Source organism: Neoarius graeffei, chromosome 23 (genome assembly GCF_027579695.1).
Source record: "Neoarius graeffei isolate fNeoGra1 chromosome 23, fNeoGra1.pri, whole genome shotgun sequence".
Classification (NCBI taxonomy): domain Eukaryota; kingdom Metazoa; phylum Chordata; class Actinopteri; order Siluriformes; family Ariidae; genus Neoarius; species Neoarius graeffei.
The window spans coordinates 26,028,870-26,055,417 of NC_083591.1; the positions used below are offsets into that span (position 1 = coordinate 26,028,870).

General features: G+C 44.6%; 1 protein-coding gene and 1 long non-coding RNA gene across 14 annotated transcripts in view; one reads left to right on the forward strand and one right to left on the reverse strand.

The window, feature by feature from the left end:
- Window positions 1-11,480: 11,480 nt before the first annotated feature.
- Window positions 11,481-25,734, reverse strand: LOC132871644 (uncharacterized). 3 transcript variants are annotated; one of them, XR_009651317.1, is made up of 4 exons: window positions 25,599-25,734; window positions 12,856-13,054; window positions 11,983-12,069; window positions 11,481-11,801 (listed from the first exon to the last, which is right to left on the reverse strand). It is a non-coding gene; the product is annotated as an uncharacterized LOC132871644 (long non-coding RNA). The 3 variants fall into 3 exon arrangements; XR_009651315.1 differs by having other exon boundaries at window positions 11,481-12,069; XR_009651316.1 differs by lacking the exon at window positions 25,599-25,734 and adding an exon at window positions 23,079-23,429 and having other exon boundaries at window positions 11,481-12,069.
- Window positions 25,263-26,548, forward strand: part of arhgap12a (Rho GTPase activating protein 12a) — a 261,188-nt gene continuing 259,902 nt past the window's right edge. For 4 of the 11 annotated variants that reach the window (XR_009651313.1, XR_009651312.1, XR_009651314.1 and 1 more), the window contains exon 1: window positions 25,263-25,511. The gene's annotated coding sequence lies outside the window, so the exon portion shown is untranslated. Of the gene's footprint in view, window positions 25,528-26,548 lie in introns of all 11 variants that reach the window. The other 7 variants (XM_060905981.1, XM_060905982.1, XM_060905984.1 and 4 more) reach the window with 4 other exon arrangements.

Consider the following 26,548-nt stretch of genomic DNA (forward strand, 5'->3'; position numbering starts at 1 on the left):
CACAAACACAGGTTAATTGCTCTCAGGTGAAGTGATTCTGCCACTTACCTTCACTGACTCCGCCCTCCTGTCACAGACCGGCACTTGACCACGCCCCCGCTGCCACACTCACGTTCTTTTTCTTTGGGAAGGGGCACGCGTCAGGGCTGCCCACTTTCACCATTGTTATTTGCTTTGTCATTAGAACCTCTAGCTCAGGCTGTCCGTCAATCAGAGCAAATTCTACCGATTAATGTAAGAAATACATCTCATCACATCTCTTTGTATGCTGATGATATTCTTTTGTTTGTAAATGACCCTGTTTCATCAGTGCCTCATATTCTGTCATTGTTTAATCATTTCAGTGATCTTTCAGGATATAAGATAAATTGGAACAAATCTTGTTTTCTTCCCTTAAATTTTGACCCTGTCTCCTTGCTTCTTCCTAGCACCGCACCTACTGTAGCATCATTTAAATATTTAGGGATAGACATATACCCCTCATTGCATGATATTGCAAGCAAAAACTTCAAAAAAATTCTTTCTGAAGTCAGTACAGATTTATTAAACTGGTCATGTTTGCCCAAGTCATTATATGCACAAATTTCTGTAAGTTAAAATGAACGTTTTGCCACGGGTTAATTTTTATAGTGCAATGATACCCTTACCACCCCCTGCACACTTTTGGGACCACCTCAACTCCATTCTAAGGAAATATATCTGGAATGGAAAACGTGCTAGGATTAGGCTGTCCACTATGCAACGCTCTAGGCAGGATGGAGGTTTATCTTTTCATGACTTTAAAGTTTATGCCCAAGCATTTGTGTTGTGCCCCATATCAGTCTGGCTTAATTCAAATAAAAATGTGGCATGGAGAGCTATTGAAGAGTCAATGGTCACCCCCTATAATTTAAGAGATTTGTTTTTTTGTAATGTTCCTACTCGGCAATGTGCCCTTCGTTTTGGTCCAATCATAACCCATTTGTTATCCACTTGGAAGGTTGTAAAAAGACAAACAGGATCTATATCAAAATGGCATCATCACTTTCCACTTTTTAATAATAATGGGTTTCTATCTGGGAGTACCCCATTTAGATCTTCTCAATGGGCAGAGTGCAACATCACAACTCTTGGAGACCTGTATGATGACAAAGGCTTGAGAATGTTTCAGGACCTGAAGTCGAAGTACAATATACCGGCCTCTACTTTCTACTTATACTTACGCATCAGATCAGCTCTTAATGCTCTTGGTGTTCCTCTTGACACAAAATTACCAGTGCTTAGTATTCACAATGTTATATATTTCAATGACTTCATCCCTTCTTCTGCTTCATCTATTTACTCCTTTCTGATGAAGAAGCTATACAAGCCTCTTGGAGTTGTAGCAGTTTGGTCAAAAGATTTAGAATGTGACCTGAAAGATACCTTTTCTGATCAGACATGGGAGACAATCATTATGTCATCTAAGAATCCTAATCATCAAATGATTCATTGGAAACTAGCACACAGAGTATATTTAACACCACTTAAGCGATTTCATATGCATCTCACTACCTCACCTAATTGTACTTTGTGTTCAGATGGAAAAACTGGAACGTTTTTACATTTCTTTTGGGAATGCTCAGCACTGGTACCTTTCTGGCAATGACTATCTGTTGATATTTCAACTCTGATAGACACAGATATTGTTATAACTCCAAGTCTATTTTTTCTAAATGAATATTCTAACCTCTCACTGACGCTTTTCCAGAGCAGCCTACTTTTGGCTGCTTTTACCGCAGCCAAAAAACTGTTAGTCAGCCGATGGAACCCCCCACATGTTATGTGTAGACGTCTATGGGCTCTAAGTTTACTTGATATTATATCTATGGAACTCTCAACAGCCCTGTGGCAGCGGGGGCGTGGTCAAGCGCCGGTGTGTGACAGGAGGGCGGAGTAAGGGAAGGTGAGTGGCAGAATCACTACACCTGAGAGCAATTAACCTGTGTCTGTGTGTCTTCCCAGTGACCGTGCCCTATTTAGGGAGGGAGAGCGAGCGCAGAGGAGATCTCTCCCGAACCAGACACCTGATGTGTGTGTGCGCGTGTGTCTGTGTCAAACATATTGTGTTCACTGAAAAGTGTAGCAATAAAACTATTGGTTGAACCTGATCTCTGTCCTGCCGTCCTCTGTGCTCCACCCCTCCGTAAGAACTGCTACAGTGGTGCCGAAACCCAGGAAATTGGAGCACAGCAGCCTAACAGCCCCATGGAGTCCTCCCCGTTCGCCAAACTGGTCCACGCCCTCGCCACGGCCCAGCAACGCCAGCACCAGGCGCTACTCACCCTCCGAAAGGAGCAAAAAGAGCGGTTCGAGGCCCTGGTGTTGGCCCAACAAGAAGATAGGGAGGCGTTCCGGCACCTCCTCGCGTCGGCAGGGTCCACCAGTGCTCTGACCGTGGGCCCGTCTCCCCTCGCTGTCACCAAGATGGGCCCGCAGGATGACCCCGAGGCGTTCATCACGCTCTTCGAGCAAGTCGCCGAAGCCTCGGGGTGGCCGATGGAGCAGCGCGCGGCGCGCCTCCTCCCCCTGCTATCGGGAGAGGCACAGCTGGCCGCGCTACAGCTCCCCGCCGACCGCCCTACGCGGACCACCGCCGGGCCGTCCTCCAGTGCGTGGGGCGCACTCCAGAACAGCAGCACCAGCGCGTCCGCACGTTGCACTTGGAGGAAGTCGGCCGGCCGTTCGCGTTTGGCCAGCAGCTCCGGGACGCCTGCTGGCGGTGGCTGAGGGCCGACAACCGCGACGCCGAGGGAATCATCGACCAGGTGGTACTGGAACAGTTCGTCGCTCGCTTGCCGGCAGGAACTGCGGAGTGGGTCCGGTGCCACCGCCCGGCATCGCTGGATCAGGCAGTCGAGCTGGCGGAGGACCATTTGGCGGCTGTCCCGGCGGCAGGACAGCAGATGGCATCTTCTCTTCTCTCCTCTTCTCTCTCTCTCTCTCCCCCTCCTCCTGTGTCCCGTCCTTGCCCCATTCCCCCACCGTGGAGGCGGGGGCCGGCACCACCCCAGCCGGCCCGCCGCACCCGCGGTGCCCTCCCATGTCTCCCTTCTGTGTCTGTCTCTCCCCCACCTCAGGTGAGTGAGCCCCAGATCACCGGTGCAGAGGGAAAGCCCGGGCCGGTTTGCTGGCGCTGCGGGGAGCCGGGCCACCTTCAACAGCTGTGCACAGCGATGGAGGTGGGCTCGGTGGTTCGGATCCCTGACGCGCCAGAGGCCGCCCTCGATCGGGCCGGAGCGTATCGCATACCGGTGAGTATCCAAGGGGATACATATCAGGCGTTGGTGGATTCTGGTTGTAATCAGACCTCAATTCGCCAAAGCCTGGTTCAAAACGAGGCATTGGGGGGAGCACAAGGGGTGAAGGTGTTGTGTGTGCACGGGGATGTTCACCGCTACCCTTTGGTGTCGGTCCACATTATTTTCAGAGGGGAAAAATTTATAGTAAAGGCAGCAGTTAATCATCGCCTTACCCACTCTTTAATTTTGGGGACTGATTGGCCAGGATTTCGGGGTTTAATGACACGCCTAGTAAAGAGTGGGTCCTGCCATTTGACAGGGGGAGGTCCCGGTGTCGCTTTTGCGGGAGCAGCTGTCACAGAGCCGTCAACGTCATCTCCGCATCAGAGTGAGGAGCCGCCTGCTCCTCCTCTCTCTATTGGGGAATCCCTCTCGCGGATTTCCCATTAGAGCAGTCGCGAGATGAGACTCTGCGGCATGCGTTTGACCAAGTGAGAGTAATCGATGGTCAAACGCTCCAGCCGAACGCCACCCCGTCCTTCCCCTACTTCGCGATTATGAAGGATAGATTATACCGAGTGACGCAGGACACTCAAACTAAAGAGCGAGTCACGCAGCTTTTAATTCCGAAGAGCCGCCGGGAATTGGTATTCCAGGCGGCTCACTTTAATCCCATGGCTGGACACTTGGGGCAGGATAAAACACTAGCCAGAATAATGGCCCGATTCTATTGGCCGGGGATTCGCGGCGATGTCCGTAGGTGGTGTATGGCATGCAGCGAATGCCAGTTAGTAAATCCAGCGGCCACTAAAAGAGCGCCTTTGCGCCCTCTTCCATTAATCGAGACCCCATTTGAGAGAATTGGGATGGATCTCGTCGGGCCATTAGATCGGTCAGCACGAGGGTACCGCTTTATATTAGTTCTGGTGGACTATGCAACGCGATACCCGGAAGCAGTGCCTCTGCGCAATATCTCAGCACGCAGTATTGCAGAGGCGCTCTTCCGCGTCATCTCCCCAGTTGGAATCCCGAAAGAGATTCTGACTGATCAAGGCACTACGTTTATGTCACGAACACTGCACGAACTGTATGGGTTATTGGGGGTTAAGCCGATCCGCACCAGCGTGTATCACCCACAAATGGATGGTTTAATGGAACGGTTCAACCGCACCCTCAAAAATATTATTAAAAACTTCGTAAGTGAGGATGCACATAATTGGGATAAGTGGCTCGAACCCTTGCTGTTCTCAGTGCGAGAGGTCCCCCAAGCCTCCACGGGGTTCTCCCCGTTCGAATTATTATATGGCCGTAAGCCGCGCAGCATCCTAGACGTGCTGCGGGAAAATTGGGAGGAGGGACCTTCACAAAGCAAGAACGAAATTCAGTACGTTATGGACCTGCGCGCAAAACTCCAGACGCTCACCCACCTAACTCAGGAGAATTTGCGGCAGGCCCAGGAACGGCAAGCCCGCCTGTACAACAAGGGTACGCGCCTTAGAGAGTTCACACCGGGAGATAAGGTACTCGTACTGTTGCCCACGTCGAGCTCCAAATTGATCGCCAAGTGGCAAGGACCCTTTGAGGTCACACGGCGAGTCGGGGATGTCGACTATGAGGTGAGGCGAACGGACAGGGGTGGGGCGCTACAGATTTACCACCTCAATCTGCTTAAACTCTGGAACGAGGAGGTCCCCGTGGCGTTGATGTCGGTGGTTCCGGAGAAGGTGGAGCTGGGGCCGGAGGTTCAAAATGGGACATTGGCATCACGTACCTCTCCAGTCCCCTGTGGAGACCACCTCTCCCCGACCCAACTCACGGAGGTCACCCAGTTGCAGACCGAGTTTTCGGATGTGTTCTCGCCCCTGCCCGGTCGCACTAACCTCATAGAGCACCACATAGAGATGCCCCCGGGGGTGGTAGTGCGTAGCCGCCCTTACAGGCTACCCGAACACAAAAAAAAGGTGGTTCGGGAAGAACTTCAGACCATGCTCGAAATGGGCATCGTCGAGGAGTCCCACAGTGACTGGAGCAGCCTGGTGGTCTTGGTACCCAAGGCCGACGGGTCGGTCCGGTTCTGTGTGGACTATAGAAAAGTCAACGCGGTGTCTAAATTTGACGCGTACCCAATGCCTCGTATTGATGAGTTGCTCGATCGACTCGGCACGGCTCGCTTTTATTCGACACTGGATTTGACGAAGGGATATTGGCAGATCCCCTTGACTCCATTATCCCGAGAAAAAACAGCCTTTTCCACACCGTTTGGTTTACACCAATTCGTCACACTTCCGTTTGGGCTGTTTGGGGCACCCGCGACATTTCAGCGGCTGATGGATAGGGTCCTCCGCCCCCACGCCACCTATGCGGCCGCGTATCTAGATGATATAATCATCTATAGTAATGACTGGCCGAGGCACCTTGAACATCTGAGGGCTGTCCTTCGGTCGCTGAGGCGAGCGGGGCTCACAGCCAACCCAAAGAAGTGTGCGATTGGGTGGGTGGAAGTACGGTATCTGGGCTTCCACTTGGGCAACGGGCAGGTGCGTCCCCAAATTAATAAGACGGCAGCGATTGCGGCCTGCCCGAGGCGCAAGACCAAAAAGGGGGTGAGACAGTTCCTGGGGCTGGCTGGCTATTACCGTAGGTTTATCCCTAATTATTCGGACATCACCAGCCCACTGACTGATCTCACTAAAAAGGGGGCACCAGATCCGGTCCAGTGGATGGAGCAATGCCAGAGGGCTTTTTCAGAGGTAAAGGCTGCACTGTGTGGGGGGCCACTTTTACACTCCCCTGACTTTTCTCTCCCTTTTGTGTTACAGACCGATGCGTCGGACAGAGGGCTGGGGGCAGTTTTGTCCCAGGAGGTGGAGGGGGAGGACCACCCCATCCTCTACATCAGTAGGAAGCTGTCAGTGCATGAGGGGCGCTACAGCACCATTGAAAAGGAGTGTCTGGCGATCAAGTGGGCGATCCTCGCCCTCCGTTATTACCTGCTGGGGCGCCCTTTCACCCTCTGTTCGGACCACGCACCCCTCCAGTGGCTCCACCGCATGAAAGATGCCAATGCGCGGATCACCCGTTGGTATCTGGCACTCCAACCCTTTAATTTCAAGGTGGTCCACAGGCCGGGGGCACAGATGCTCGTGGCGGACTTCCTCTCCCGTCAAGGGGGGGGAGTCGGCTGCGGGCCGGACGGCTGCCCGGCCTGAGTCGGGCGGTGGGGGTATGTGGCAGCGGGGGCGTGGTCAAGCGCCTGTCTGTGACAGGAGGGCGGAGTCAGGGAAGGTGAGTGGCAGAATCACTACACCTGAGAGCAATTAACCTGTGTCTGTGTGTCTTCCCAGTGACCGCGCCCTATTTAGGGAGGGAGGGCGAGAGCAGAGGAGATCTCTCCCGAACCAGACACCTGATGTGTGTGTGCGCGTGTGTCTGTGTCAAACATATTGTGTTCACTGAAAAGTGTAGCAATAAAACTATTGGTTGAACCTGATCTCTGTCCTGCCGTCCTCTGTGCTCCACCTCTCCGTAAGAACTGCTACAAGCCTGTATACATGGTGCCAGATCGCAAACTCTAAGGAGGTGGAACCGTGCTTTTGATGAGGTCAAAACCTTTATTGCTGATACTCAAGTCTAAGGTGCTGTGTACAGTTGTTCTGTATTTTTTTTTTATTTATTTACTTTTTTGCTGGAAAATATGTTGTTTCATTTCTATACACTTGTATACCAATGTACTTTAAATGTTTATATAACGTAAGATTACAGATGCTCACCACTGGGTTGGGGTGGGGGGTGGGTGGGTGTGAAGTGTTATACCTCTGTATTTGTGTTGATTATGAATATGTGCATCATTATAAAATAAAAAACAATTGGTCACAAAAAAAATTAACAAATTAAAAGTATGGTCCGTTTTGACAGGGGTGTTTTTAATGTCAATGGTAAATATAGGTATTTTGTCTGTGGAAAGGGGTTTGGGTGAACAGAAAGTGTTTTGTATGTTTATTTGTTTGATGTTTGCAGAGCTGAGTCATTTTTTTTTATAATAATTGAGCTATTAAGCCATTAATTGATTTATTTTGGGATTTGGTTTGTCTAGTGGGTGGAGCTAGCCTCTCACAAGAGCATGTGGAGATGCTGACTTTCCTTCATTTCAATCCAGAACTGTGATTGTAGCTTAATTTATTTGCAACAGAGTGTAGATGGCAGAATGCACAAAGCACAGAATGTACAAAGTACCGAATGCACATTTCTATCCTCACTATTTAAATTTAGATGGGTTGTTTGATTTACTTGATTAAGGGGAAACTGGTGTAGTTTTGTTCTACATTATTGCTGCTACTTTGCTGATCCCTGGTTTTAAATTTTGACAAGAAAAATGGATATTGGAATTTTTATTTATCTTTTGTATCAGCAGGGAAGTTCATTAAAAAATTGAATTTTTGAATAAAGTATTCATCTTTATTGGTTAGTTAGCACATGCATAAAACAACATCAACCTAAATTTTAAAGCTGATGGGTAAATAAGAATTATTTGGTAATTGAGCAATACATAATCCAAATAAGTGATTATTCATTTCAATAACTGATAGATTAATTGACTATCAAAATAGTCATTTGTTGCAGCCCTCATTCCTCATAAAGTATTTGGTGAGCATAGATGTATTGTAAAAATTGGGAGAAGGAAAGGAGTGTTATTAGATTAGATTAGATTAGATTAGATTAGATTAGATTAGATAGACAGATTATATTAAAAATAAAGAAGCAAATGCTGAGAAAAAGAATAAATATATTTATATTTTCCCATTTCCAATTTGTTTTGGGCTAGTTTCAGGTAGTGTGTGTGTGTGTGTGTGTGTGTGTGTGTGTGTGTGTGTGTTTAAATATAGTTGGGCTGGAAATTTTGGTGAAACTTTGATCTTACTTTGATCATTGGCTTACTTATCAGCTCAATCATCATAAAAATCTGCTGAACTCTCAAACTCTTAAATAGCATCAATGTTTCAGGATGAAAATGGAAATTGCTGATCTGAAGGAGGTGATAATCACAGCAACATTCAGTCTTGTCAACAAATCTCAACAAATCTTCGGCTAAGGTATGTTTAACACCCATGTCAAACATTCAACTACTTCAGCATGTCAAGTGCAGGTTGTTGAGTCATTCTTCCTCCATTTTTAATATTAGCTTTATTTGTGATAAGTGTATTTTAGTTAGCTCTCTGATGGAGAAGATTGCAGCATTAGAGGTGCACATCCAAACTCTAGAGAGGGTTAGGGAGAGTGACAGCTGAGTAGTTTCTGTCAGGGCTTTGAACCGGTTCAAGGAATGAAAACGAAAACCGGGAACTTTTTCTATTTCACATGGAACAGAAACGAAACCAGAAACTTTATAATTTTTTATGTTCCGGAACAGAAACGCTTATTAAAAATAATGGTAACCGGTTAATACCGGTTTTTATTTCGTTCCTCAAAGTTTCTGTAGCCTACAAATAAAAAAGTCATTCTTCTCCTGCGCAAGTTTCTATGACCCGCTGGGGTTCACTTCCTGTGTGACGTTCGCTGACTGAATGGCGAGAGCGGGAAGGTGGACTACTATCACGTCTCCATGTGATAATAAGTGAGTAAGTGCATTACTCAGTAAGTGCATTACTGAGTGTCTGAGCAAAGAAGAGCCTGAACATTGCAACCTCCCTATTGGTTGTTTGTAAAAATGTATCAGTTGTTGCCCTTCCCACGGGAATCATCGTGGGCTCGAGAGACGAGACCTGACGAGTTAGTTCGTTGGTAGCAGAACAAAATGTCTGGACACAAATCAGGTTTTCAGAAAAGGAAAGAAAATAAACGGAGGGTCGAAAATACAAAAAAGGAGGCAGAAAATGCAAAACGAGTTTTAAGGTAGGACAAATGGTTACTTTTTAAGGCAGCCCGCCGTGGCTGCAGGCTTTCAGTTGTGTCATTGAATGGTTACTTTTCTGAGGCAGCCCGCCGTGGCTGCCTGCAGGCTTATTTATTATAGCCCATTTAGTTAAAATAGTTGATATAAAATGTTTATAGTTATGTGATGGTTGTCCTGATTTAGACTGGTGTTTTTTATTTTTTTGGGGGGGGGGTGCGCGATGTTGCACCCGGGTCCAGATTAGGGCAGAACTGGCCCTGGCTACATTTCAGGTGTAGTTTGTTTTATGTATGTATGTACTTGCATAGATGTGTACTTGGTCTTCCAATATGGCACCTAACAAAATCTCGCGGCGCGGTGACGTCATGCGGTAGCCCTCTATACGGCCTGACTAGCCTTTGGTAACACACTAAATGAATTATCTTTCATTTTTGGCACTTTTTCTGTTTGTGTAGATGGGAAGACATACTGAGAATCCAAATTGCCAACATTTGAAATAATAATTGTTTTGAATTATTTCTTGTCTTATTTAATGAAGGTTGTAATAGAATTAGCCTACATTTGGCTTAAGCTGGATGAGACAGAGACATAATTTTATAGCCATTTGTTAAACAGCTGACAGGGAATGTAATTAACCGTTCCGGGAATGAAATTTTTTTTGTTCTAACCGGTTCGGGAACGTCTATTTAATGGTGGAACCCAAAACCGGAAACGTTAAAATTCCGTTTCTGTTCGGAACGAACCAATAGGAAAAAAATTCTGGTTCAAAGCCCTGGTTTCTGTAGGGGGAATGTCTGGATGCCTTAGGCAGAGTTAGCAATCCTCCAACTCAAGCATTAGTGCCCTCACAGTGGGGTGAATACATGATTACTCGGCAGCATAATCACAGAGCCAAGTCTAATGCTAAGCCTTGGCCATGGGTGCACCACTCCTCTCCACCTCACCTGTCAAGCAGGTTGCTTTCCTCAGTGAAACAGCCACTGAAATACCTGAAAGAGTTCTGGTTATAGGAGATTCTATCATAAGGTATATGAAATTAGCTCGGCCTTTGGGGGCACCAGCAGTTAGGTGTATACTGGGAGTCAGGACGCAGGACATTGCAGGTAATCTTAGGGTCTTAGGTAAGAATAGTTTTTTTTAAAGATGATTCATGTAAGAGTGAATGATATATGCCTTCTTCAGTCAGAGGTTACTAAGAATAACGTTTTAGAGGTGTGTAAATTAGCAAGGTGATGCCTGATGCAGTAATATGCTCTAGTCCCATACCAATATGGTGTGATCTTATCTCTGCTCATGGTCTATCCTACCACTGCTATGCTCATGACACCCAATTGTTTCTCTCTTTTCCTCTTTCTGACACACAGGTCTCTGCTTGCATCTCTGCTTGTCTGCATGACATTCAGAGCTGGATGAACAACCATCACCTGAAGCTCAACCTAGGCAAGACAGAGGTGATCTACATTTCCGCTCCATCCTCTCCACCCTTGGACATTGTCATCTCTCTGGGGGACATCCCTAGGTCACCTTCACCCAGCCCAAAGATCCTAGGAGTTGTGTTCAATGACAGACTTTCTTCCTCAGCGAACATCGCTGCACTCACTCGGACGTGGAGGTTTTTCCTCTACAACATCTGAAGGATCCACCCTTTCCTCACCACCTACTCTACTCAGTTCCTGGTCCAAGCACTGATCCTTTCCTGCTTGGACTACTGCAACTCTCTGCCTGCTGGCCTTCCAACATCTGCTATCAGACCCCTGCAGCTCATCCAGAATGCTGCAGCTCACCTGGTCTACAACCTCCCTCGTTCCTCCCATGTCGCCCTTCTGCTTGCTGATCTGCACTGGCTACCTATTGCAGCTTGTGTCAGATTTAAGACATTGGTGCTAGCTTACCAGGCTGTCAAGGGGTTACCCAGATAGCAATTTGATCTGAGCCGGATCAGCACCAGATGTACCCCAAAGTCTGGTCTGAATACAGCAAACAGATCCATCCCACATAACTTTTGCTCTCCGCCCCGTATCTGGCACAGATACAACTTTTGGATCTGGAATGGATGTGGGCCAGGTCTGGCATGGATCACTAAAAACCTCTCTGCACTGCCCAAATCAGGTACGGATGTGAGTTGGATCAGTGCCGGATCAGGGCCGGATGTAGTCCAGATATGTACAACAACCATCTGAGGTGAACCCCCAACCCCCAAGTTTGCTTCATTAGCATTAATAAGACAAATGTTAAGAAAAATCTTCAATCACAAAGTGTTTTTATTGACATGTGAACAATGTGACTTTGTAGATCAGCTATTTTCACATTGGTAATTGGTATCAGCTCACAAAATTTCTGGCACAGTGCAATAATGAACAGTGCTAAAAAAGTTAAACAATGTCAACAATGTTCAAAGTGCTGAACTGCATCATATATATTACTATATATGCAAAACATGGATTAAGTGCTGAACTGTATTCTAAACACCATACAAGTAAAACATGGATATAAAACAGATGGCTTTCACACCAAAATGTACTCAAGTTCACGGTCCAGGCTTGTAAAGTGAACTTTATGCATGCTGTTGCTGAGGTACCGATAAGAGAGGTTGCTTTCACACCAAAATGTCCTGAAGTTCACACAGGCCCAGCATGTCAAGTGAACCATGGCTTTAAAAATTGGGTGGGAAAGAAAGAAAGAAAGAAAGAAAGAAAGAAAGAAAGAAAGAAAGAAAGAAAGAAAGAAAGAAAGAAAGAGGCAGTGTATGGTATTGGTACAAAGTCTTCACACATGCGATTTAATCAGCGATCACACCACTACAAATGAACCAAACCAACGAAGGAAACTAACCAAACTTCCTGGTGTGACTGCGCCCTCAGAGAGCACCCCTCTCTACAATCACACGTCATCATTAGCCTTGTGCTCAGCCCCTTGTACCTGAAGATGAAAAACATTTATCAGTTCTCAAAATGGCATGATTCAAACACAAGTATATCCAGCAATCCTTCCCTACATGATTGGTATAAATGATTTAACCAAAACTTCTGGCAATTAGAGCTGAAACCATTGATTATTTTAGTAATCAATTTCAGTCATTTGGCTACCATTGCTAACTGTGCAGAGTTGGTGATGTTAGCCTAATGCTACTCAGCCTTAGCTCCGATCTGACAGCTAACGCAGCAGAGTTGGCCTTTTTTCGTCCAATTATCAGCAATTTACTTTAATATTGTACATACAGGAACTTGTCTAAACACACAGTGTCTACAACACTCATCTCATCTCATTATCTCTAGCCGCTTTATCCTGTTCTACAGGGTCGCAGGCAAACTGGAGCCTATCCCAGCTGACTACGGGCGAAAGGCGGGGTACACCCTGGACAAGTCGCCAGGTCATCACAGGGCTGACACAGACACAGACAACCATTCACACTCACATTCACACCTACGGTCAATTTTAGAGTCACCAGTTAACCTAACCTGCATGTCTTTGGACGTCTACAACACTACTGTTTTATATTTAATCAATAACTACAACTGTACTGTTTTAATATAAAAACACATTAACAAAATAAACCATGTGGAAAATAATCCCAGCCATGCCAAAAGAGCCTCATACACAAAATAACTTATCCCAAACAACGTTAGCTTCATTCCATAAAATACTATGGTTATTCATCCAAAAGAATCGTATCATAAAACAATTTAATGTCGAAAAGGCACTTACCAAAAAAGTCTACCAAGTGCTGCATACAGTGAGTGGACTGGACTGAAGTGGTGTCTGTTGAAACTGTTGAAGAAATTGTTGGTGTCTGTTGAAACTGTTGAAGAGTGCGCCTGCGCGGTCCCGCCCCGCAGGTGTATAAACCCATCACTGTGTGTATCATTCTGCTCACATCCGATGCTGACCCGGGGAAAGGGTTGGCCTGTCAGACAGAGCCAATGTGGACCTTAGAACATCAGCTGCGGACTGTAATGCTATCTGGGTAGGGCCAGCATACCTCTAGAGTCTGATCCGCTGCTACATGCTAGCCAGATCCCTATGCTATGATACTACTGGTCACCTGGCCCCTCCTCCTCTCTCACCCTGCCCAGCCCGCTCAAGACTGCTGTCTGTCCTGGCTCCCCGTTGGTGGAATGACCTTCCCATTGATGTTAGAACTGCTGACTCCCTGACCACCATCAAGTGCAGACTGAAGACTCCCCTCTTCAGGCTGCACCTCTCCCCTGTTTCCCTGACCACTGTGTAACTATCTAGACCAATTAATACTGTGTACTGTCTAGACTGGGGTTAGTCATTGGAGTTTTCTCATCTCATTCTCATTATCTCTAGCCGCTTTATCCTGTACTACAGGGTCGCAGGCAAGCTGGAGCCTATCCCAGCTGACTATGGGCGAAAGGCGGGGTACACCCTGGACAAGTCGCCAGGTCATCACAGGGCTGACACATAGACACAGACAACCATTCACACTCACATTCACACCTACAGTCAATTTAGAGTCACCAGTTAACCTAACCTGCATGTCTTTGGACTGTGGGGGAAACCGGAGCACCCAGAGGAAACCCACATGGACACGGGGAGAACATGCAAACTCCGCACAGAAGGGCCCTCGCCGGCCACGGGGCTCGAACCCGGACCTTCTTGCTGTGAGGCGACAGCGCTAACCACTACACCACCGTGCCGCCCACTCATTGGAGTTTTATTTTTCTTTATTTAGGTGTAATTTGTAAGTTGATTTGTATGGTTGGTTGGTTTCCTTGGCTGGTTGCTGAGTATTGGTACTTCAACAGAATATTACACTAAGTATTATTCTGTCACTTGTTCAGTTGGCACTAGAACTTTCTTCTCTAGAAGTTCAGCACTTCTTGAACCTGACTTTTGCATCCTCTGGGTAAGAGGATCTGCTAAATGCCATATAATATAATGTAATGTAATGATACAGCTTACAGCAGGGTATGACTGAAAACAATGCGGGCTTTATAGATAATTGGAGTAGTTTTGAGGGCAAAGTTCATGAAGAGTAACTGAAGCTCCAATCACAAACAGAATTTGCCCAGAAAGTATTATATGCTTTATATAAAGTTTGATACAGGAAAGCAGAGAGTTAGTAAGTTGACTAACTTAATTTACATTGGGCATTTGGCAGATGCCCATATCCAAATTAACTTACAGAAGTGCTCTAAAGTTCCTATCAATAAAAACATGCTCATGCTGATTCACTAGGCCAGGGACTAAGAGTAGCATCAGTCAAAACATCCTGTTGGGGAGGTTAGTATAGTATTAACACACAAGACCAGGAGCTTCTAAAACAAAAGTGCTTATAGAACCCTGGCATTTGTGGGTGGGACAAAGAAATACTTATGAGGTAGAGAATATGAAAAGGTGTTGATAATTATGGACTGTCAATAATTGTAGCCGCCACTAATTTATATACATACATACATACATACACACACACACACACACCGGGGTGTATATATATATATGTGTGTGTGTGTGTGTGTGTGTTTATTTATTTATTTATTTATTAGGTTAATTCAACCTCCTTAGGTACACACTACCCAGATCAAAACTCCTCTCTCTCTCTGCACACACACTTATAAGGGAAAACATTGCCCACTTGGCATTGTGGATAACAGTTAAATTAATCCTGACTGCATGTAATCAGTCGACTGATTACCACAACGTACATCTTGAAAAACAAAAGCATATTACAAAAATGGAGTTGATAGGTTCACAAATTAAGGTTATTAATGCAATAATTAAGAGACCCACAAACATTTGTCCAAGTCACTTTGTATCTATGTCATGCATTAATTGGCTAGTAGTCTAGTTTACTATTTGCATAATTAATGCTACACTGCTATTTTCAAACAGACCTACTAGTATATGCCTATTCATGCAAGAGCCTCATGAATGTTGATTTTCTTGTGTCATCATGCTCTACTCTGATAGCACCACGGGCGATTGCTCTAAGACAGGGGTGGCCAACCAGTTGGAGACCAAGAGCCACATTTTTTACTGTATTACCGCAAAGAGCCACATCATACACATGGGCACACGAACATCACCCATCCCTTCCTCTCTCACACACACACACACACACCTCTGCTCAGCCAGATTAATAGTAAATGTCACACGCCAACATGAGAGAAATTTACTCCTTCAGTCAGTACTAATACCACAGGCCAGTCATTTACAGCAATCAATATTGTGTGCACTTACTATGCATGTTGCTTAGTGGGACTTCTGACATTCCTTGCCTTGAACAATCCTCTTCAAATCTGCCTTGTATTCCGTCGTTGCCACTCGAAGCAGTTCTTTCACATGGGTTTCAGTCAGAACAGAACGATGCTTTGACTTCACGTGTTTCATGGTAGAGAACACAGACTCGCAGACGTATGTTGACCCAAACATTGACAGTATCTTAAGCGCAGCCTGTTTCACATTCGAGTATTTTTCCAATGGCACACTTTTCCAAAACTCAATGGTGCCTTCCCTCAAAACAGGTTTCAGTTGGTCTTCCTCACGAAGATCGATCATCTCCAACTCAGCCGCAGCCTCATCTGTGACAAGCAGGGCTTTCAAACAGTCCATCTCCGCATTGAATGGGTCGACGAGGAATGTAATCTGTGGCCTTTTCAGTTGTATATCACGGAACCGGGTTACAAAGCTTTCGTGCAGGTTTTCAATTAGTGTTGCATATCTGGCTCCTTGCTTTTTCAGGGAGGCAGGAAGCTTTGAAATGAGCTAATGACGACTGACATATAAGGCAGAATGGCTTGCCATTACGTTCAACAAAAAGTATAAACTCTCACACTCTGTTAAAAATGTCCTATGTTCGTCTTCATATTTTCGTTTTGCTGTGCATTTTTTCATTGCCATTTTGAGAGGCTACTTGACACAAGATACACCTTGCCCAAAAACTTAGCGATTATCTCACGCACATGCGCATTTGACATGACCTGAAAATACCGTAATATGCCCAAGCAAAGCGAAGATGCATTTGACGAAAATACCATACTGAACTCAAGCAAAGCGCACACGCACATAAAAAAAAAACAAAAACACAAACTTCGATATGAACGTAAGAGCCGCATGACACCGGGCAAAGAGCCGCATGCGGCTCGCGAGCCGCGGGTTGGCCACCCAAGCTCTAAGACAACGAGGGAGGCTCAGCCTCCTCTAAAAATGACAAACATCGTGTAGGATGAATTGCGCTAGGCTTATGTTATAGCCGACCTTATAACATTGCTATTTCAGATCCAGAATCATAGAAATATATGTGCTCAACCCAACTACAGTGCGAAATCATTCCGTTATAACTTTCCCCAGTTCGCCTAATGTGTGCGTGAGTTTTTCCCCCTCGTGACAGCGCGATGCAGCCCAGCCTCAGTGGATTGGGAGCTCTGTGCTTGTCAATCTCAAAATGCAAGACGATTATTGGACAAATACTGAGAAAACGCCCACCCACGGAGTCTCACGGACTCCCAGCCTCAGTGGACTTCAATGGTATTTGGGAGCGATGCGCTTTTCAATCTCAAAATGCAAGACGGTTATTGGACAAATACTGCGAAAATGCCCGCCCACGGACTCCGAGCCTCACATGGGAGGGACATGGCAGTTTCCGCGAGGAGACTGGTGATTGGTGAAAGCAGCCGGATATTTTCTTTGATTGACAGCTTGTTTCAACTATAGACAGGCAGCGGTACAGTGTTGCCAGATTGGGCAGTTTTAAGTGCATTTTGGCGGGTTTTGAACATATTTTGGGCTGGATAACGTCAGCAGTATCTGGCAACATCAGTTCAGTCCCATGCGGATTCGCAAGTGCTGTGGTGTATTGTAAGAGATCGGCTTACATTTTGATTTCATTCATTACATACGGTTTCTACCAGCTTTTTTAGTTTGTATATATTTTCATTGTAAATAAAGTGTAAATATAGTGTTGTCAAGTTTGCTATCTTAGTTCCAGAAATTTCGTTTATTTGAGTGACTGAACTTGAACTTGAGAGGGCTAGTCAGCTAGCAAGAAAGCTGCGCACGGATGCCAAGCATTGCTGATTTAATTTTGGCGAAGCCATTTGCCAGTCTTCCTTTCGCGGAAAAAATTAAAATTAAAGAGGAGGGTAGACCAACGCCTCAAATTGACTTGGTGAAAAAGGTAGGGAATAATACTCGTTCCTTTCAGCTCTCCTGGTACGAGAAAGTGAATTGGCTAACAGCAAGTGACCCACATCAACAACAGTAAACAGGCTACTTTAGTAATATGTCATGGATGGACCAAAAATATAGAATCTATTTAAAATGTTTATGCTGAGTATATTATATTGGAATATATGTTTTTCTGGATATGAATTAAACACAGCTACAATTTGGAAAACATTTTTAAACAAAAACACAGCCGAGGTAAATTTTTAAACAACATGCCACAATTTTAAAATATAAAATGTTAAAATATACCCCCCCCAACACCACCATCATGTATATTGGACAGTAGGCTAATGGGCCAAAAGAACCTGTTATTTCACAGTTTGTGACGCTGCCAACAATCAGCCAGATTAGAGGCAAGAGTATGGGCAAAACTGATGTGTTTTTTCTTTTAAAATCTGGAAATATCGTAACCGACCAGCCTCCCCTGTTTGAAAGACTACCAGCCGCCACTGGATAGCACGCATGGTCAAGCATTCTGCAGAAACAACTCTCATGTGTGCATTTCTCCTATGCACACTATACACCCCAATGATGCGAGAATCACATGGCTCAGTGAAGACGGCTTCAGAATGTTCGTACACTCGACACATGAAAGAGTCCTCAGGCATGCTGACAGCATGAATCACCTCGTAGCATGAATGATTAGGCAGTACAAAGGCATTGTTTGGTGACTTTGTTGATACTGTTGGGTTGCCCTTCACTGCTAGTTCTGGCTTTGTACTCCTTTCACTTAGTCTTTTGACAATTTGTGCCATTGGCCTTCTTCCTGATCTTACAAGCTTTTTAAGCTCATGCATATAGTTTTCAAACGGAAAAGCTGAACAGGCATCTAAATATCCATGCTCCTTCACTTCATCAGCTAGATGAAGCAGAGAGTGCACATTGTATACAAGGAACTCGTTGCCGTATAACTTGCAGCCCTGTGAAACGAAGTGCACAAGCAGTTCGTTGGCATAGCCTCTGTGCGTTTGAGCAAGCTCAGGAAGGATGGAAAGGGCAACACTCAGAGTCATGAAATGATCCTGCCTAAGAATTCGATGCAAGGCTATTTTCCCTGTATAGAGCAGGAATTGTCTATATTCTGTGGCTTTCCACCAGTCCACATCTGTCAAGGGGCGTGGTTTCTGTGCGAAGGTAGAGGGGATACATTTTTTCATTCCCTCCAGCCAGAGACTTATCTGATGGATCTGGTCTGCTGAATGCCTCACATCTTGTCTACCTCGCATCCATATACCGTAAGTAACAGCCTCTTCATGCAACCCAAACACACTTGATGCATATACTCTATAGGGAACGATTTCACCATATCAATGGGTAACAAACATAGGAGAGCTTCCCCATGGTGATGTTCTTCGTTCGAGTGGTTCCGAAATGATGAATCTGTACGAAGATCTAGGTTTTCTACTTCTGGGTAGGGTATCCGTCCGAACCACTGACCTCGCTGAGCACATTTGTCACATCCAAAATACTCAGTAAATTACTTCATCATTTTAACCATGGCCCTTGCAGGTGCATCACAGACTATGCATCTGAGGGTGACGTGAATGGTTTCCTCGCCATCTTGCAGACCATGCTGAAGAATCATCTTCAGATCTTGAATGGTATCATTTAAGAAATCCAAATCATTGGGCTTGGATTTTCCACAGGTCAAGGCTACAGGGAAGACTGTTGTTGGCTTTATGTTCACTATAGCACACAGTACTGGCCACAATGACACAGTTGAGCTTCTAAACAATGGCAGGCCATCAATGTTCAATGAAAGTTCTACTCTATCCACTTCTGCTCTTTTATGCAGTGGATACATCTTCAAATGTTTCACCAGCTCACTAGCCAATCCAAAATAATAATAGTCCATTCCAGATTTGACTTCAGTTTCCACCTGGCTAGCAGTGTGCAGCAAAGTACGAGCTGTACTCGGTAGATCAGGATGGCCAGATGTCTTGAGTACTTTTAGAAGACTGTCCACAGCATTTTGTTTGACTTGGTACTCTGTCACCCAGGATGATAATTTGTCCTCAAAACTATCACTTTCGCTTTCTGAATCTGCATCTGATGACACTGTTTCATGTTCGTCAATGTAGTCCCATCCACCATCAGAATGATCATCATGATCTGGAAGCTCAGGGTAACCATCGGAAGCAGCATCTTCAAATTCTGATTCATTGGTAGCCGTAGAACCTTTGTTTGTAGTTGTTGTCCTGGTTTCTGCCTGTACTTGTAATGCTGGTAGTGGTGGATGTGATGCTCCATTATTATGCAGGTCTATGCACTCTTCGTCAGACGATTTGTCACTTTCGTCAGTTTCCACAAATGTGTCTCTGCATGGCTTCTTCAAAGTTCTAGTGGCTGCAGCCCACCTACGTTTATATTCCTGCTGTCGAATTTTCTTCATGGTGGATGGAACTAGTATTCTCTGGAAAGCAATCAATGAAAAAAAAAAAATTTATATATATATATATATATATATATATATATATATATATATATATATATATATATATATAAAATCATGCAGACATGCACCTGTACCATGCAAATATGTATTTTAGAACCTTGACTGTTCAAGACTGGTCAGTATTTTAATCTAGTTTAGATATGGATGCAACTGAAGGTCCAGAGATTATTTATATATATATATATATATATATATATATATATATATATATATATATATATATATATATATATATATATATTAGTCTTTATTAAAAATTAAACATGAATAAATAATATTTTCAGGGATGTAGCCTAGGGAATCTAGCACTAAAATGGGCAGACCTAGAAAAAAATTTCTTTTTGCATGACTGGTATCTATATATAGCCTAGTACTCCAGAAAAAAAAATCTAAAGAAATCTAAGTGGGGGAACATGCTTAAATATTGACGTTTCTTACCCCCTACCCCCTCGTAGGGTTGTGGATGGATGTTTCAAGATGAAGGCATATATTTATGTAGTGTATGTGATTTTTATCATCAATTACTGGTCTCCTCCCATGACAAGATATAGCAGCATGTTTATGCTGCAAAAATACCCGTTTTAAACTTTTTAAACAGTATTTGGAAACGGAAAATGTAAAAAATTGCATATTTTCACTGGGAACAAAGTCAAACGTAATAAAATATAAAATATTATTTTAACTGACTAGTGTGAATTGTTATACTGGTTGAGTAGAAGTATGAATCTAGTCTAGATTCATATATTTTATTAAGTCTGTTCCCAGTGAAAATACAATTTTTTTTTTACATTTTCTGTAAATTAATAGTGTTTAAAAGTGCAAATTGGGTATTTTTGCAGCATAAACATGCTGCCATATCTCTAGCCATGGGAGGAGACCAGTAATTGATGATAAAAAACACATACACTACATAAATATAATCCCTACATCTTGAAACTTGGGCGGAACGGTGGTGTAGTGGTTAGCGCTGTCGCCTCACAGCAAGAAGGTCCTGGGTTCGAGCCCCGGGGCCGGCGAGGGCCTTTCTGTGTGGAGTTTGCATGTTCTCCCCGTGTCCGCGTGGGTTTCCTCCGGGTGCTCCGGTTTCCCCCACAGTCCAAAGACATGCAGGTTAGGTTAACTGGTGACTCTAAATTGACCGTAGGTGTGAATGTGAGTGTGAATGGTTGTCTGTGTCTATGTGTCAGCCCTGTGATGACCTGGCGACTTGTCCAGGGTGTACCCCGCCTTTCGCCCGTAGTCAGCTGGGATAGGCTCCAGCTTGCCTGCGACCCTGTAGAAGGATAAAGCGGCTAGAGATAATGAGATGAGATGAGATCTTGAAACTTCCCTCTGTGCCCTCCTGGACAAATTTTACCAGGCACATTTACGTTATGGGAATGTTCTGGGTCTAATTTAGACTGGTCTAGAAAAAGCCTGAAAGCGCGCTTTCAAGGCTTTTCGTGAACACCAGGCCCCATGTGCTCTCTACAGGACCAGTTTCTAAAGACTTAGAAACTGTGCAGAAATGTTTTCTGTGCAGAAATGTTCCTCGTACTTCCTTATTCCACCTTACTTATGTTTGGTTGACGATGGAACGATGACCCGCAAAACAGATGGATTTTTCTTGATAACTCTTCGATGATTCAAATCCCTCCTTGCACGTAGCAGGAGATATGCAGTGCGCATGGCCTTGACCTAATCGGTTGGAAACTCTGAATGTTCGTTCCATGTTCCCCTGATGTTCATGCGCAATGTTCTCTAAACGTTTATGGTAAACATTTCTACGAACCTTCAAAGAACATTCGTGGAATGTTTTCATTTAACAGATCCAAAATAGAACTTCTGTGGAACGTTAGTTTAACGTTTGGTGCTAGCTGGGTCAGGATTATAATCAACCAGTTTATCAACCAACACACACACACACACACGTACGTGTGTGTGTTGGTTGATAAACTAGTTGATTACATAAGTTAGTGACTGACTGGCATACACAAAAGGAAACCCATGGCCAAATACTAGTTAGCCCATGTTATTGACTGAACAAGACAGGCTGAACATCAAGTTCATGACTGTGGAAAGCTGGCTAATGGTCTAACCTACTATAGCTAACTGTGAGCTTTCTAAAGCAGAAAAACTAAAAAAAAAGAAAAGTAGGCTGCGTTCTCCAGTTTGTTTTCGTCAAACTGTACATGTCCTGATAAAACACTGGGATTTGACCATTGGGTTTAACCAAAATCTAAATGTAACCAATAATAGTCATTTTTGATGTACTGAGGCAATAGACTATCTCGTCTTTTCCTATGTCTCATAAAACTTTGTTAGCCTCTCATGTTAGCATCCATTAGCTAGTCTAGTTTAACAAACTAGAAAATGTCAACTTCAAACTTCCCTCTCAAGATTTACACCAAAGTACTTTCCATCCTTCCTGCAGTCCGCATAGACAATTTTTCTCTCCTTCACACACACACACACACACACACACACACACACACACACACACACACACACACACAATGTATATATTTGCACTCAATTGTCTTTTTTTCATTTAAAATAAGTATATGCTGTATTATAGACAAATCACATGGACAATAGACTTAGACATACATTTATGATAGACATATCATATAGCTACTTATTCGTTTTGGCTGTGGTACAATGTGGCGGCACAGTGGTGTAGTGGTTAGCACGGTCGCTTCACAGCAAGAAGGTTCTGGGTTCGAGCCCAGCGGCTGATGGGGGCCTTTCTGTGTGGAGTTTGCATGTTCTCCCCGTGTCTGCGTGGGTTTCCTCCAGGTGCTCCAGTTTCCCCCACAGTCCAAAGATATGCAGGTTAGGCTAATTGGTGACTCAAAATTGACCATAGGTGTGAATGTGAGTGTGAATGGTTATTTGTCTCTATGTGTTAACCCTGCGATGACCTGGCAACTTGTCCAGGGTGTACCCCGCCTCTTGCCCATAGTCAGCTGGGATAGGCTCCAGCTTGCTTGCGACCCTGTACAGGATAAGTGGTTACAGATGATGGCTGGATGAATGGATCACCATATTGGGCCTTATTGATCAATCTTTTAGTAGAGGTGTGTGTAAATGAGTTCGTAAGCCAAATCACACAAACAAGTTTAAAAAAACACTGTTTTTTTTTTTATTCTCACTTACATATATTGAGTAATGTCAATCACTAGTAAATTACCAGACACATGCACAGGACAGAACATTTGCATTTGGCAATGCCCACAACTTCAAAAAAGGCAAAGTTCATGAGCCAAAATGACAAGTAGAAGTGATACATATTTTGACTCACATCAAAGCCAATACACGGTGGTGTACTGGTTAGCACTGTTGCCTCACAGCAAGAAGGTCCTGGGTTTGAGCACAGCGGCTGGTGAGGGCCTTTCTGTGCGGAGTTTGCATGTTCTCCCCGTGTCCGCATGGGTTTCCTCCGGGTGCTCCGGTTTCCCCCACAGTCCAAAGACATGCAGGTTAGGTTAATTGGTGGCTCTAAATTGACCGTAGGTATGAATGAGAGTGTGAATGGTTGTTTGTCTCTGTGTCAGCCCGGCAATAACCTGGCAACTTGTCCAGGATGTACCCCACTTCTCACCCATAGTCAGCTGGGATAGGCTCCAGCTTGCCTGTGACTCTGTAGAACAGGATAAGCGGCTACAAGATAATGGATGGATGGATCAAAACCAGTAAAAAAAAAAAAAGCACATTATTTAGCAGTTACAGCATCTGAAAAGGCCAAAATCTGTAGCTAGATAACATCAAAGGTCAATTACATGTGAATTAAATTAGGTGAAAAGAAAATGATTATCTATAAAAATATACATCTACTATAGCCAGAGATGCAAAAGGGGGGTATGTAGCACATGCCGCAACATGAAGGGGAATGCCAAAACAATAGTGAAAATATACATATACAAGATACGGAAATGTACGGAGCATCTAAAGGGACACGTTAAAAAAAATAGAATGTAACTAGTGGGTGGCATGGTGGTGTAGTGGTTAGCGCTGTCACCTCACAGCAAGAAGGTCTGGGTTCGAGCCCCGTGGCCAGCGAGGGCCTTTCTGTGCGGAGTTTACATGTTCTCCCCGTGTCCGCATGGGTTTCCTCCGGGTGCTCCGGTTTCCCCCACAGTCCAAAGACATGCAGGTTAGGTTAACTGGTGACTCTAAATTGACCGTAGGTGTGAATGTGAGTGTGAATGGTTGTCTGTATCTATTGCCGCTTTTCCACTACAAACGCGGCTGAGTCGGGCTGAGCCGTGCCGTGCTGAGTTGAGCTGAGCGGGGCTGTTGGAGTTGCATTTCGACTACAACCGCGCTGAACCGTGCTGGCTGGAAGTGGGTGGACACATTGGGTGGAGTTAGCGAAAGTGGGTGGACGTCAGGTGATGTCGTTAAGCAGCGCAAACAGTGACATCAGTGAGCTTTTAAGCGGTAGTCCCACAACCAAGATAGTAAACAATAAACATGGAGGACATGGAGCCGTTAGTGTTGCTGGTCTTGGTGCTGTGGCTTGTTGTCACCGACAACGCGGACAGATACTGGCAAGAGCGTATAGATGAGGCGAGGCGCATAAGGCTTCAGAAATTCTCGTAATTCGTAATTCTTCTCCTTCCGGGTTTGCGGTGTTTTCAGATCCCAGCGCGCTCGCGGGGCATGTGTGGGCATGTGAGGACACTCCTCCTCACCAATCAGTGCACAGGGGAGTGTCTGCTCACGCCCCCAGCCTCACTCGGCACGGTTTGGCTCGCTTCAGCCCCACTCCAAAACGGTGCGAGTTTTAGGGGCTAAGCAGGGCTGAAGCGAGCTGAATCGTGCTGTTTTTTGGTAGTCGAAACGCGAGCCGTGTCGGGCTGAAGTGAGCTGAAGCGAGCTGAAAAAGGGTAGTGGAAAAGGGCCATATGTGTCAGCCCTGTGATGACCTGGCGACTTGTCCAGGGTGTACCCCGCCTTTCGCCTGTAGTCAGCTGGGATAGGCTCCAGCTTGCCTGCGACCCTGTAGTACAGGATAAAGCGGCTAGAGATAACGAGATGAGATGAGATGTAACTAGTGCATATGAGAAACTGTCTGGTGGACATGAGAAAGTTTCTAGTGCACACGAGCATCTCGTGTACTGACTTCCGGACATAGAGCTTTAAGAACAATTACTTTATGACTAATAACACCAAACTACATCTTAGACAATACAACGTTATCCACAGAATACACTACACAAGGCAAAAATTAAATGGGCTTTATGGATTCTGAAATCTGTATAAATTGCACACAATACTCCAAATACGTGTCATATGGAACTCCTCCAGTAATTTTACCACTGCGTGTGAACACAAACACCGAAAGATGCAAGAGCAAAGAGTTAATTCCAATTCATAGAATATTGCTGCGTATTACTGTCTATCGGTCTGTCCACGTGATGGTGCACGCAGTCCAAAACTGATTTGGACACCGCGCGGTTTTCACGATGAACTTCATCCGTCTGTTTTGAGGAACTCACGGGAGCGCGCGACTGTGGGAGCGCGCACACATAAAAAAAAAAAAAAAACACCAAAAGGTGCCACGGCTGCGGAGGAGTGTCGCCCAGGACCAAGGCGTTTGTTCGAAATTATAAATAGGATTAACTGTAGGCCTTACGTTATTGTATTGACACAAAACAACAACAACGAACACTCACACACATCACTGGATGTCCTCACTCGACACATAGAATACTCCGTATAAAAGTTTCAGGTATGTGCTCATGAAGGTTTGTACTGTATGGAATGTTACTTTTCATCAAAAAGAGTTTATATAATTTTGTGTCTTAGGTAAACTTACCTCAGCAGGCCATGTACATATGATAACGAAACTGTACACTCTGTTGAAACTTCTAGCTCGCCTTGGTTAACTCCCGTTTCTCTCGCAGAGGAATGAGAGAGAACCTGTTCCTTCATGTCCGAGTTCAGTACCTGTTGCGGCTATCTAAGGTAGCTCGTTAGCTAACCTTTTTACCTGATAGTGATTCTCGTTTATTAGCCCTTTATAAGTTAAATCCATCAAATATAGCTGTTCGTCATTGTTTCGTCTTCGAAGGAAAATTCAGGAAAATATGCAAATAAACAGTTAGCGAAGAAACGAGGCACTTTAACTCGGGCATGTAAGTTCAATTGCTAACAAGGTGGCTAATTAATTTCACCGAGACGAAATCTGTTTCCGAGCAGTGTTAGAAAAGACAAGGGACGTGAAGTGAAGATACTCGAACTTTTATCTACAGAGAAGCATGTTGAAGTACGTTTATAGTAGCGACTGTTGGCAGGCATAATCATAAAGTTGGCTACCCTGGTGAAAAATAAATGTGCTAAGCGTACTAAAATTTAGCATACTTTTGTGTACTTGAAGCCACACTAATCAATATACTTAGTGTGTTTATGATTAGTTAACTTGAGGCATGCTATTTTGGAACAACTGATTTTGTACTAAATATATTTTAACTGTAATTAAATTGTAGAAAAGTGCAGCTTGAAGTGTATTTAGTGTACTTTTATGTGCTAAATTACACAACTTTCACTTAAAGTGTATTTTAGTATAATATATTTCTCATTATCTCTAGCCGCTTTATCCTGTTCTACAGGGTCGCAGGCAAGCTGGAGCCTTTCCCAGCTGACTACGGGTGAAAGGCGGGGTACACCCTGGACAAGTCACCAGGTCATCACAGGGCTGACACATAGACACAGACAACCATTCACACTCACACCTACGGTCAATTTAGAGTCACCAGTTAACCTAAC